Here is a 10,917-nt window from a genome sequence, read left to right as displayed (position 1 = left end):
TTAAAAAAATTTAATTTTTAAAAAATACTATTTACACACTAAAATTAATCACTATATATTTTTGTGTAAATATATGTAGTTTAACTAATTTTTAATATGTATTTTATACTTTTATGTATATTCTATTTTAATGACTAATTTTAGTGGTTGATTTTAATGTAAATCTAACATTAGTTATAAATTTTTGTATTAAAAAGTTATATACACCATTTTTCTTGCATTATCGTTTGTATATTTTTTTGTTTTGATATCAAAAATAATTAATAAAAAATATATACAAAAAGATTTTGTAAATTAATCCCATTCCTAATCTATTATTGCTTGTAATTTTCAAGTCATCATCTAGTGACACTAGAAGAAGCAAACAAGACAATTACCTACAACCAAAGACCATGTACACTTTTAAACTTTGGGAATATAATGGCCGGCTAACAATTAATTAAAAAATGAAAAAATGTAATTAAAAAAATAATAAAAAATGAAAGCAGTTGAATGAATTATGGAGCAAAGCACATGACATGTGCATAACAATGATGTTTATCCCCGGTCCAGTGTTGTAATACTTTGGTTTTCCCATCTATGTATTTATATTTATTTATATGATATAAAAGGTAAAAACTGATACCAAACATATAATAAAACGAATTTATGTCATATTACTTTTTGCATTTGTATCACATTAGTAATTTGAGTCTGCCTTGTGACGCGTGTGTGTCTCCCACGCGTACACGTGGGGTCGAAGAGGAGGGTGATGTGTAAGCATCCGTTACGCGTACGCGTGACGACTTTCGTGCTCCACGCACGATATTCGTATTGTTCCATCACAACTTTTTGATTTTGGTACCATGCAGCAGCAGCATTAAGATACGACGCGTAGGCGTTACCCACGCATATGCGTAGGAAGTAGAGAGGAGAAGGTACGCGTAAGTGTCAGCCACGCGTATGCGTGGATGCTTTTCGTGCCCTTGGCACAACACCTATTTGGTTCCATTACAACTCTCAGGTTTGGAATCATGCAGCAGCAGCAGTGATGATGACCAAAAGTATGAGTTTGGATTTTCACACTAAAAATAGGATTGCCATTGCAAGTATAGTCCTAACCCAACAATTGATCATCAATCAAATGTTATCACAATACAAAACAAATATAAACCGAGAGTATTTAGCTCTCGGGTCGTCTTCCCTAGGAGTTGCAATTAGGTGTACAATTATTGGCTATGAGAGAGAGAGAGCATGGGGAATGTAAATAGCAAGAGAGAAGTAAGAAATGTAAATAGCAAGAAAGTAAATGATCATGCAAGGAATGTAAATGAAAGCAATTAAAGGACTCTTAGTAAGGATTGGAGAGTTTAGGATTCCTATCCTAGTCATGGACCACAAGCATGGCAATTGTGTGGAATCAATCCAAATCAATCAATCCTCATTGAGAATTAGTCAAAAGCATAATTGATCTCAATCCATAAGTCCTAGTCAACTCACTAATTACTTAGTGAAAGACTAGCGTCAATGGAAACCAAATCAATTAATTATTCCCACACAATGCGGAATGGACATCCACAACTCAATTCCATCCAAACATCCAATTTCTCAACCAAGAGTGTAAAAACTAAAATGCAAGAAATTAAACATCAAAGCAAATAAAAGTCAAAGCAATTAAATGCAAGTAAAGGAAACTTCAAATGCAAGAAAACCTCTTGGCAAGTAATTGAGAACTAAGGTTACCTATCCTAACCATTGACCACAAACATATGATGATTATGAAGAGTTAATCCTACTTAGTCAACCTTACATCGAAGATAAGTCAAATAGGCATAGTTAATTTCAATCCATAAGTCCTATGTCAACACTAAGGGGTCACATAGAGTCAAGAAAAACCAAATCAACTAACTCACTCTAATATATAAAACAAGAATGGACATCAATGACTCAAGGATCGCCAAAGTCAACAATTTCAAGCCAAGAGTGGAGAAAAACTAAGTGAAAACTAAGCCAAACATTTTATCAAACACTTGGTGTGTATGAGAATAAAATAATATTAAATTGTAATAAAATAAATTCTAAAACTACCAAAGCAAGAAAGTGACAATAACAACTAGAGAAAGCAATAAATGACATGGAAACATAAATTTGCATTAATTAAAATTAAAGTAACAAAGAGTATCCATAAGCATAAAAATGACAAAATAAAGGAAATAACAAGAGAAATGAAGAAGAACAAGGTAGAAGAACATGGAAACATAAATAAAACTACACTAGAATAAGAATTAAAAGGTGAAATTAAAAGGAAATTAACTACTAAAATCCTAATTCTAGAGAGACGGGGGAGCTTCTCTCTCTAGAAACTAAGAGAAAACATAATAAAAACTAAACCTAATTGCCCCCCTTCATTCCTCTTCACTTTGGCCTTAAATAGCTTCAGAAAATGAGTTGGATTGGGTTTTGGAGGCCCAGGATTCGCCCCCAGCGATTTGCATTAATGAGCTCACGTGCAAGGACCTGTGCGGACGCACAGATGCGTGCGTCCGCACATATGCTGAAAATTGACCTGTGCAAACGCACAAGTAACTGTGCGTACGCACAGGTAGACTTATGTCCACTATAGCAAATTGTATATTATTTTGAAGCCCCCGATGTTAGCTTTCCAATGCCACTAGAACCGCCTCATTTGGACCACTATAGCTCAAGTTATGACCAATTTAGTACAGAGAGGTCAGGGCTGGCAGCTTTCCAAATCCTTCATTTCTTGAATTCTTCCACTTTGTATGCTTTCCTTCCACTTTCTCAAGCCATTCTTGCCTTCAAAACCTTAAATTACTCAAAAAAATATATCAAGGCATTGAATGGGAGAAAAGTGAATTAAAATTGGCAATTTAAGTATGAAAAGCATATTTTTCACAATTAAGCACAATTAGGAAAGAATTCAGAAAAGCATGCTATTTAGGCGAATAAATGTGGGTTTATGTGATGGAATCCACTCAAATCAAAGCAAAATATATCGTAAAATATGGATTCATCAATTCCCCCACACTTAAACTAAGCATGTCATCATGCTAAACCAACCAAAGGAGATGAATGAAGGGGTAATAATTAATGCAACTACCTACGTGCATGTAACTATACTAAATGCTATCTATGTATCTATACTATGATTCCTATGGATCTTTGATTAGTTCAAGTATCCCAGCTAATCCTATATCATCCCATATACATAACAAAGCAACCTAACTACCCATTTATTCTCTTTCTCACATTCACTCATGCATACTCTTTCCAATTCAACTACATATGCATCTCTTATTTACATTCTTGTTATTATTTCTCTTTCTTTTCTTTTTTCTCTTTTTCTTTTTTTCTTTTCTTTTCTTATTATCAACAAAAAGAGATGCATATGTTTTAACCAATAGATGCATGATTAGTTACCCATTTTATCATATTTTTCTCAATGAAAACCCAAAGTAAACTAAGTACCAATATTTTCCCACAAATTCCCCCCACACTTGATTAACACACACACACTCAAATCCAACCTAATCAAAGATACAATCAATGGACATAATAGTTTTTCACTTAGGGTGAATGATGTGCTTATAATGAGAACAAAGGAGAATTAAAGGCTCAAAAAGTGGTTTACAAAGATAGATGCAAGGGTTGGTCATATGGGTTAGTGAGCTATACAAAGATGGCCTCAATCATACTAAATACAATCCAAAACAACAAATATAGGACATATAGACTAAAGTAGATCTAAGATCACAATCATAAAAGGATTTTATCACATAAGAACAAAAAATTGTGGTTGAAAATGTGCAACCACACAATTAAAGCTCAAATCTCACTTTGTATTTGTTCAAGCTCTTTTCTATGTTCCGTAAAAAGATACTTCAAGCAAGTTCAAAAACAAGTTTCAAATCTAATCAATGGAATGCCCTAAAAAGGAATTTCTTGAAAATTCTTTGTTGTTTTACCAAAACTTATTTACTATACTAACATGAAACATGCAAGTATTTACTACCATATAACTATAAGCATTAAAGAGATATATACAAATAAAACAAACAAAACAAAATGAAAACAAGAACAAAATTTGCAAAAATTGAAGAAAAAAGGACAAAAAAGAAGAATGTTGCAAAGTGTCTGAGAAAAAAAATTTTACCCCCCTTGAAGTTAGCGATCCTCCCCCACACTTAAATAATGCACGGTCCTCCGTGCATGCACATGATCCGGGGGTGAAGGACTGTGAGGCTCCACCTTCAGCTGGCGGGCTCCGGGGGCTCCGGTTGCTTTGTAAACAAATAAACAACAATTGAGGCAAAGTAAGATGTATGTGGTATGATAAAATACAATGTGTGTATTCTAAATATGCGCACAATTCAGAACACAACACATTGATCGCGTAAAATAATAACCACAAAAGCAAAAGAAATAGCATGTTCCTCAATTAAGTGGTCTAGGTTACAAGTAATAAATAAGCAAGACTTAAGGCACAAACACCCTAGGTATCCACAACTAAAGTGAATTGAGTATATAAGACATTGGTTATTGAAATTGTGCAAGTGAAAGCACAAAATTAATAGAAAATGCCACAATTAACAATAACCAATTCAATGATGAAAAGAGACTACTAATTCATCCTTAGGAATAAGGAAATAATCACATGTACAAGGTGCTTGTAACAAAAAGTGACAAGTCTTGATAAGAATCAAGTCAAGTCAATTCAAAAAAATTCAAAGCATTAACAAGGAACAAATACCTTGTTATGTGATTATATTCACTTAAGAACCATGATGACTAAGTAGCTCAACTCAATTCACTAAAGTAAAAGTGCACAATTCATAATGCCAAACAAGGATAAAGTCTAATGCACATGGTAGCTACAACATATGAATCAAACTCACAATTCAATTAGGCAATTAAACAAAGACTTGATACATAGTGCACATATTCATCAAAAACTAAACCAAAATTTAAGCAAGAAGCAACCCAATCAATATCAATTAACACTTGTAATTTATTCAATTAACAACCAAGTAAACTAAATCTAATATAATTACCAAAATAAAAGTGATGCAATGAAAACTAAGTAGAAAAGCAAGGTAAAAACAAGGGAAGAGAGGGGTGGAGGGGAAGAGAAGAGAAGAAGTAGAGAGAAGAGAAGAAAAGAAGTAAAGTGGGTGAAAACAGGAGTGTGCGTACGCACAGGTACGTGTGCATATGCACACTAGGAAGAAAAACGAAGATGTGCGCTCGCACACTCTATGCGAGCGCTCTTGGTAGAAGAGGGAGTAAGAAGTGTGCGTGCGCACGCACAGAAGAAGTTTTTTTTTTTAAAGAAAGGATCATGTGCCGCGCGCACACAGGTCCGTGCGCGCGCACAAGAGTATGAGGGGCAGGGGTTCATGCGCACACACTGTGCCAACGCTCCCACCAGAGTGGTTGCAAGTTGGCGTGCAGACGCACACGTCTGTGCGGCCGCACAGAGGGTGCGAAAAAGGGTATGTGTGCGTACGCACGAGTGGGTGCGCACGCATAGGTCGCAGAAAGCAGGGGAACGCGTGCGCACAAGGCGTGCTGGCGCTGCGACCAGAGGGAAAAATCATGCGTGTGCGTGCGCACAGGTCGGTGCGCACGCACAGGAAGCAGAAAATGAACGTTTTGTGCGCACGCACAAGTACGTGCGTCCGCACAAATGCTCTGTTTTGCAAAAAATTTTTTCTTGAAAATTCTAAGGTACCAAGTCTTAGTTCAATCAAAACCAAACACCAAAACATGCAAGAACCCATAAATTCATTATCCAAATCAAAATTAACTTACAAATCTCAAAATTAAACTAATTCTAAGCTAACCAATCAAATACTTTTATTTAATGTTTTTAAGTTAGATAATTGGGAGAGCCCTTGCTATGGTGGCTTGTGCTTGACTTCCCCACTAATGCAAGAATATCCAATGTCCTCCGGGATCCCAATCCTAACCATAAACAAAGACAACCAATAAGCAAGCTATTTACATATTAACATATTTACAATAGCCAAAAACATATACCATTGCAATTCCCCGGCAACAGCGCTAAATTTGATGACGACCAAAAGCATTGGGTTGGATTTTCACACTAAAAATAAGATTGCCATTGCAAGTATAGTCCTAACCCAACAATTGATCATCAATCAAATGTTATCACAATACAAAATAAATATAAACTGAGAGTATTTAGCTCTCGAGTCGTCTTCCCTAGGAGTTGCAATTAGGTGTACAATTATTGGCTATGAGAGAGAGAGAGCATGGGGAATGTAAATAGCAAGAGAGAAGCAAGAAATGTAAATAGCAAGAAAGTAAATGATCATGTAAAGAATGTAAATGAAAGCAATTAAAGGACTCTTGGTAAGGATTGGGGAGTTTAGGATTCCTATCCTAGTCATGGATCACAAGCATGGAAATTGTGTGGAATCAATCCAAATCAATCAATCCTCCTTAAGAATTAGTCAAAAGCATAATTGATCTCAATCCATAAGTCCTAGTCAACTCACTAATTACTTAGTGAAAGACTAGCGTCAATGGAAACCAAATCAATTAATTATTCCCACACAATGCGGAATGGACATCCACAACTCAATTCCATCCAAACATCCAATTTCTCAACCAAGAGTGTGAAAACTAAACATGCAAGAAATTAAACATCAAAGCAAATAAAAGTCAAAGCAATTAAATGCAAGTAAAGGAAACTTCAAATGCAAGAAAATCTATTGGCAAGTAATTGAGAACTATGGTTACCTATCCTAGCCATTGACCACAAACATATGATGATTATGAAGAGTTAATCCTACTTAGTCAACCTTACATCGAAGATAAGTCAAATAGGCATAGTTAATTTCAATCCCTAAGTCCTATGTCAACACTAAGGGGTCACATAGAGTCAAGGGAAACCAAATCAACTAACTCACTCTAATATATAAAACAAGAATGGACATCAATGACTCAAGGATCGCCAAAGTCAACAATTTCAAGCCAATAGTGGAGAAAAACTAAGTGAAAACTAAGCCAAGCATTTTATCAAACACTTGGTGTGCATGAGAATAAAATAATATTAAATTGCAATAAAATAAATTCTAAAACTACCAAAGCAAGAAAATGACAATAAAAACTAGAGAAAGCAATAAATGACATGGAAAGAAAAATTTGCATTAATTAAAATTAAAGAAACAAAGAGTATCCATAAGCATAAAAATGATAAAATAAAGGAAATAACAAGAGAAATGAAGAAGAAAAAGGTAGAAGAACATGGAAACATAAATAAAACTACACTAGAATAAGAATTAAAAGGTGAAATTAAAAGAAAATTAACTAATAAAACCCTAATTCTAGAAAGAAGGGGGAGCTTCTCTCTCTAGAAACTAAGAGAAAACATAATAAAAACTAAACCTAATTGCCCCCTTCATTCCTCTTCACTTTGGCCTTAAATAGCTTCAGAAAATGAGTTGGATTGTGTTTTGGAGGCCCAGAATTCGCCCCCAGCGATTTACATTAATGAGCTCACGTGCAGGGACCTGTGCGGACGCATAGATGCATGCGTCCGCACATATGCTGAAAATTGACCTATGCGGACGCACAAATACCTATGAGTACGCACAGGTAGATTTATGTCTACTATAGCAAATTGCATATCATTTTGAAGCCCCTGATATTAGCTTTCCAATGCCGCTAGAACCGCTTCATTTGGACATATGTAGCTCAAGTTATGACCAATTTAGTACAGAGAGGTCAGGGCTGGCAGCTTTCCAAATCCTTCATTTCTTGAATTCTTCCACTTTGTATGCTTTCCTTCCACTTTCTCAAGCCATTCTTGCCTTCAAAACCTTAAATCACTCAAACAAATATATCAAGGCATCGAATGGGAGAAAAGTGAATTAAAATTGGCAATTTAAGCATGAAAAGCATATTTTTCACAATTAAGCACAATTAGGAAAGAATTCAGAAAAGCATGCTATTTAGGCGAATAAATGTGGGTTTATGTGATGGAATCCACTCAAATCAAAGCAAAATATATCGTAAAATATGGATTCATCAAGCAGCATTCATGAAACTGACGTGACGCGTAAGCATCGGCCACGCTCACGCGTGGAAAGGCAAAAACCAAGGTGACGTGCACGCGTCAGCTATGCGTACGTGTCGGGTGGTTTGTGCCCTTGGCACCCCACCCGCATGGTTACATTACAACTCTTGGGTTGTGGAACCATGCAGTAGCATTACTAGAATTGAGGCGTCGACGCGTACACGTCAGTTATGCGTACGCGTGACCTGATAGGTTTTTGAGTAAGGAACCAAGCGTCGTCGTTTAATTGTGCTGCACTCTAACTAGCCCTAACCAAATTCCATCATCCAGAATATGCCTCTGCCTTAGTGCCTCTCACACACTCGGTTCAGGTTTCCTCTCATCGATCTCCTGATCATCCGTCCAGCCATCGCCTGCTACCGCTGCCGTCGGAACTTCGAACAGCCACCGCCTGTTCCGTCATTTCCCCTCCATCGCGAAGCAGCCATCGCAACCTTCCTTCCCTTCAATCGTGCAGCCACCGTGCGAACGTGGAAGCCTCCGTCGCGTAGCCACGCCACCGCCGGTGCTAGCTCTGTTCCACCGCAGCCACTATCCCGTTCGAAGGTGCGCCTTGTCTCCGTGTCTCCCTATTGCGTGCTCTGTTGAAGGCTTCTTCTAGCTTCTAGGTAATTTTTTCTTTAACTATATATTTTACTCAAAATTTTGTTAATATTTAAAATAAAATGTGAGTATCTCAATGTCGCAATTGTATCGTCAATAAGAATTAAAAAAGTTTGAAAGTAACAAATAAATAAAGAAATGCAATGTGCCGGAGGCAAAGTAAATTACAGAAATTGAAACAAATGAGAAATTAAAGAGAAGATGAAGAAAGAAATATAAACATAAAAAGATGAACAAGTAAAAGTAGAGAAATTTTTTAATAAAAACGGGAAAGAAACAAATTACAAGTGTTTGAGTTCAGAGGAATTATTTAAAAGTGATTGATGGAGTTGGGAAGTTGAATCTAAGTTGAATCTATGAAGTTGGTGCGGGATTAGTGTACGGACGTTAATCACGTTTTAGCGCCAGTTTGTTTTGTAATTTTTTACATCAAGCCTGCCTTGTAGCTTCTGTTTTGCATAAGATTTATACCCTTGTATCTTTATGCCATATGAAAATTCTAGCATTTGAAACTGTATGTATCTATGTTGCGATCTTTTTGTTTTCCTTAAATGGATTTGAAAGTAAAGTGATATGAAGTCTCTTTCGTTTTATATCAATTTTCGACGACGAAAATTTTTATAAGGTGGGTAGGATATAAGACCCAGAAATTTAAGAAAATCTTATTAAGAGCTAATTTTGATTTATTTATTCATTAAGTACTTTAACCTCAGAAATTATTTTATTAAAGATAATTAAAGCAAATTTTGATTAATTGAGTTTAAAGTAATTTAAGGTTTTATCTGATTTTATAATTATCGAATTATTTTCTATATTTAAATAATAAAGTTTAGCAAATATAAAATAATAAAAATTTTATATGGTTTGGTTTAAGTAATTGAGATTTCGGAATTTAATACTAATATTTTTATAAATAAAGAAAATTAATTATATTACCTTAGAATTTCAATTAGAGTATTTGATTTCAAATCAATTAGTATTTTGATACAATAAATATTTTATAGTAATTTTAGATATTTAATTAGATTTCAGATTAACCCAAAATCCCCAAATTTTATACACAAATCCCTAATTCCCAAATCAAAATCCTAAATTCCCAAAACACAACCCTATCCTTAATTTCTCTAACCCTAGCCACCATTCCCCTTTCCCTTCTTCCTCACAAGACACACCCACATTAACGTTTAACACACACACACACCGGAGAAAAAGAGAGAATTAGAGGAGAAGATCGCGCCGGCCAGGGGAGGGCTGGTGCCTCGCCGCCACCGTGCTCTGCCCTGTCTCGTGTCGCCACCATGGTCTTTGTCGCATACATCGCCGTTTGTGCAGTGCCACCAAGCCGTCACCATCTCTGTTGGGTCGTCGTCGCCGTCAATTCCACCGAGAGGAGAGTTCGCGCGAGAGGGAGGTGACATTAAGAGAGAGAGCTGCGCAAAGAAGGGGAGTTCTATCCGGCCGTTGCCGCCACTGCCGCAGGTTGGGGGTTGTGCCGCCGAAGCTTCGTCGCCATCCATGGAGACGCAGGTGTGCATCGTCGTCGAGAGGGAGAGTGCCACGCTGAGGGAGAACTAGCCGGAGAGAGGGAGATGCGTAGCGTCTGCTACGAGCCTGCCATCGTCACCCTCATCACGAATTGTCACCGTCGCTGTGAGCCTCTTCTCCTGCCGTTCAAGGAGCTGTGCTCCGTCACCGTTTTGCCACTGTTGGAGCCGCCATCTTCTTGGTAAGCTTTAGCCTTGTTCTGGTTTTCCTCATTGTTGGTCAAAATCCTGGTTACTATAAGAGTTGTTGCTGAGGTTGTTTATGCCAGAGATTGTTTATCGCGAGTTGCTCTGTCGTACGCCGCCGTCAGAGCCACTATCCTGCTGCTTTCGCCTTTGCTCTAAGCTGTTGTTGCAGCGAGTGTTGTTGTCGTTGTGGCTGCTCGGTTTAGTCGCTCCTCTTTGGTACGGTAAGCTATTCTTTGATTCAGTTTCGAACTCTATCATTCGTTGTTCTATTATATGTTGTTAAGATTCTTGCGATGTTAATGCTTTAGGATCTAGATCTGGTTACTGCACGTTGGTGAATTTAAATTACTGCTGGAGCTATGGTTTCAGCTGTCACCGATGTCGGGCCGAGAGGAAAAGAGATCCGTTGACGTGTTTGGTTTATAGTTTTGACTTATTGAGGTAGGGTTTTCTTTCTAAAAACTCAATTTTATATTT

Source organism: Arachis ipaensis, chromosome B07, assembly GCF_000816755.2.
Source record: "Arachis ipaensis cultivar K30076 chromosome B07, Araip1.1, whole genome shotgun sequence".
In the NCBI taxonomy this organism is placed as follows: Eukaryota; Viridiplantae; Streptophyta; class Magnoliopsida; order Fabales; family Fabaceae; genus Arachis; species Arachis ipaensis.
The sequence above is the reverse complement of the archived record's forward strand: the minus strand, read 5'-3'. Positions refer to the sequence as shown.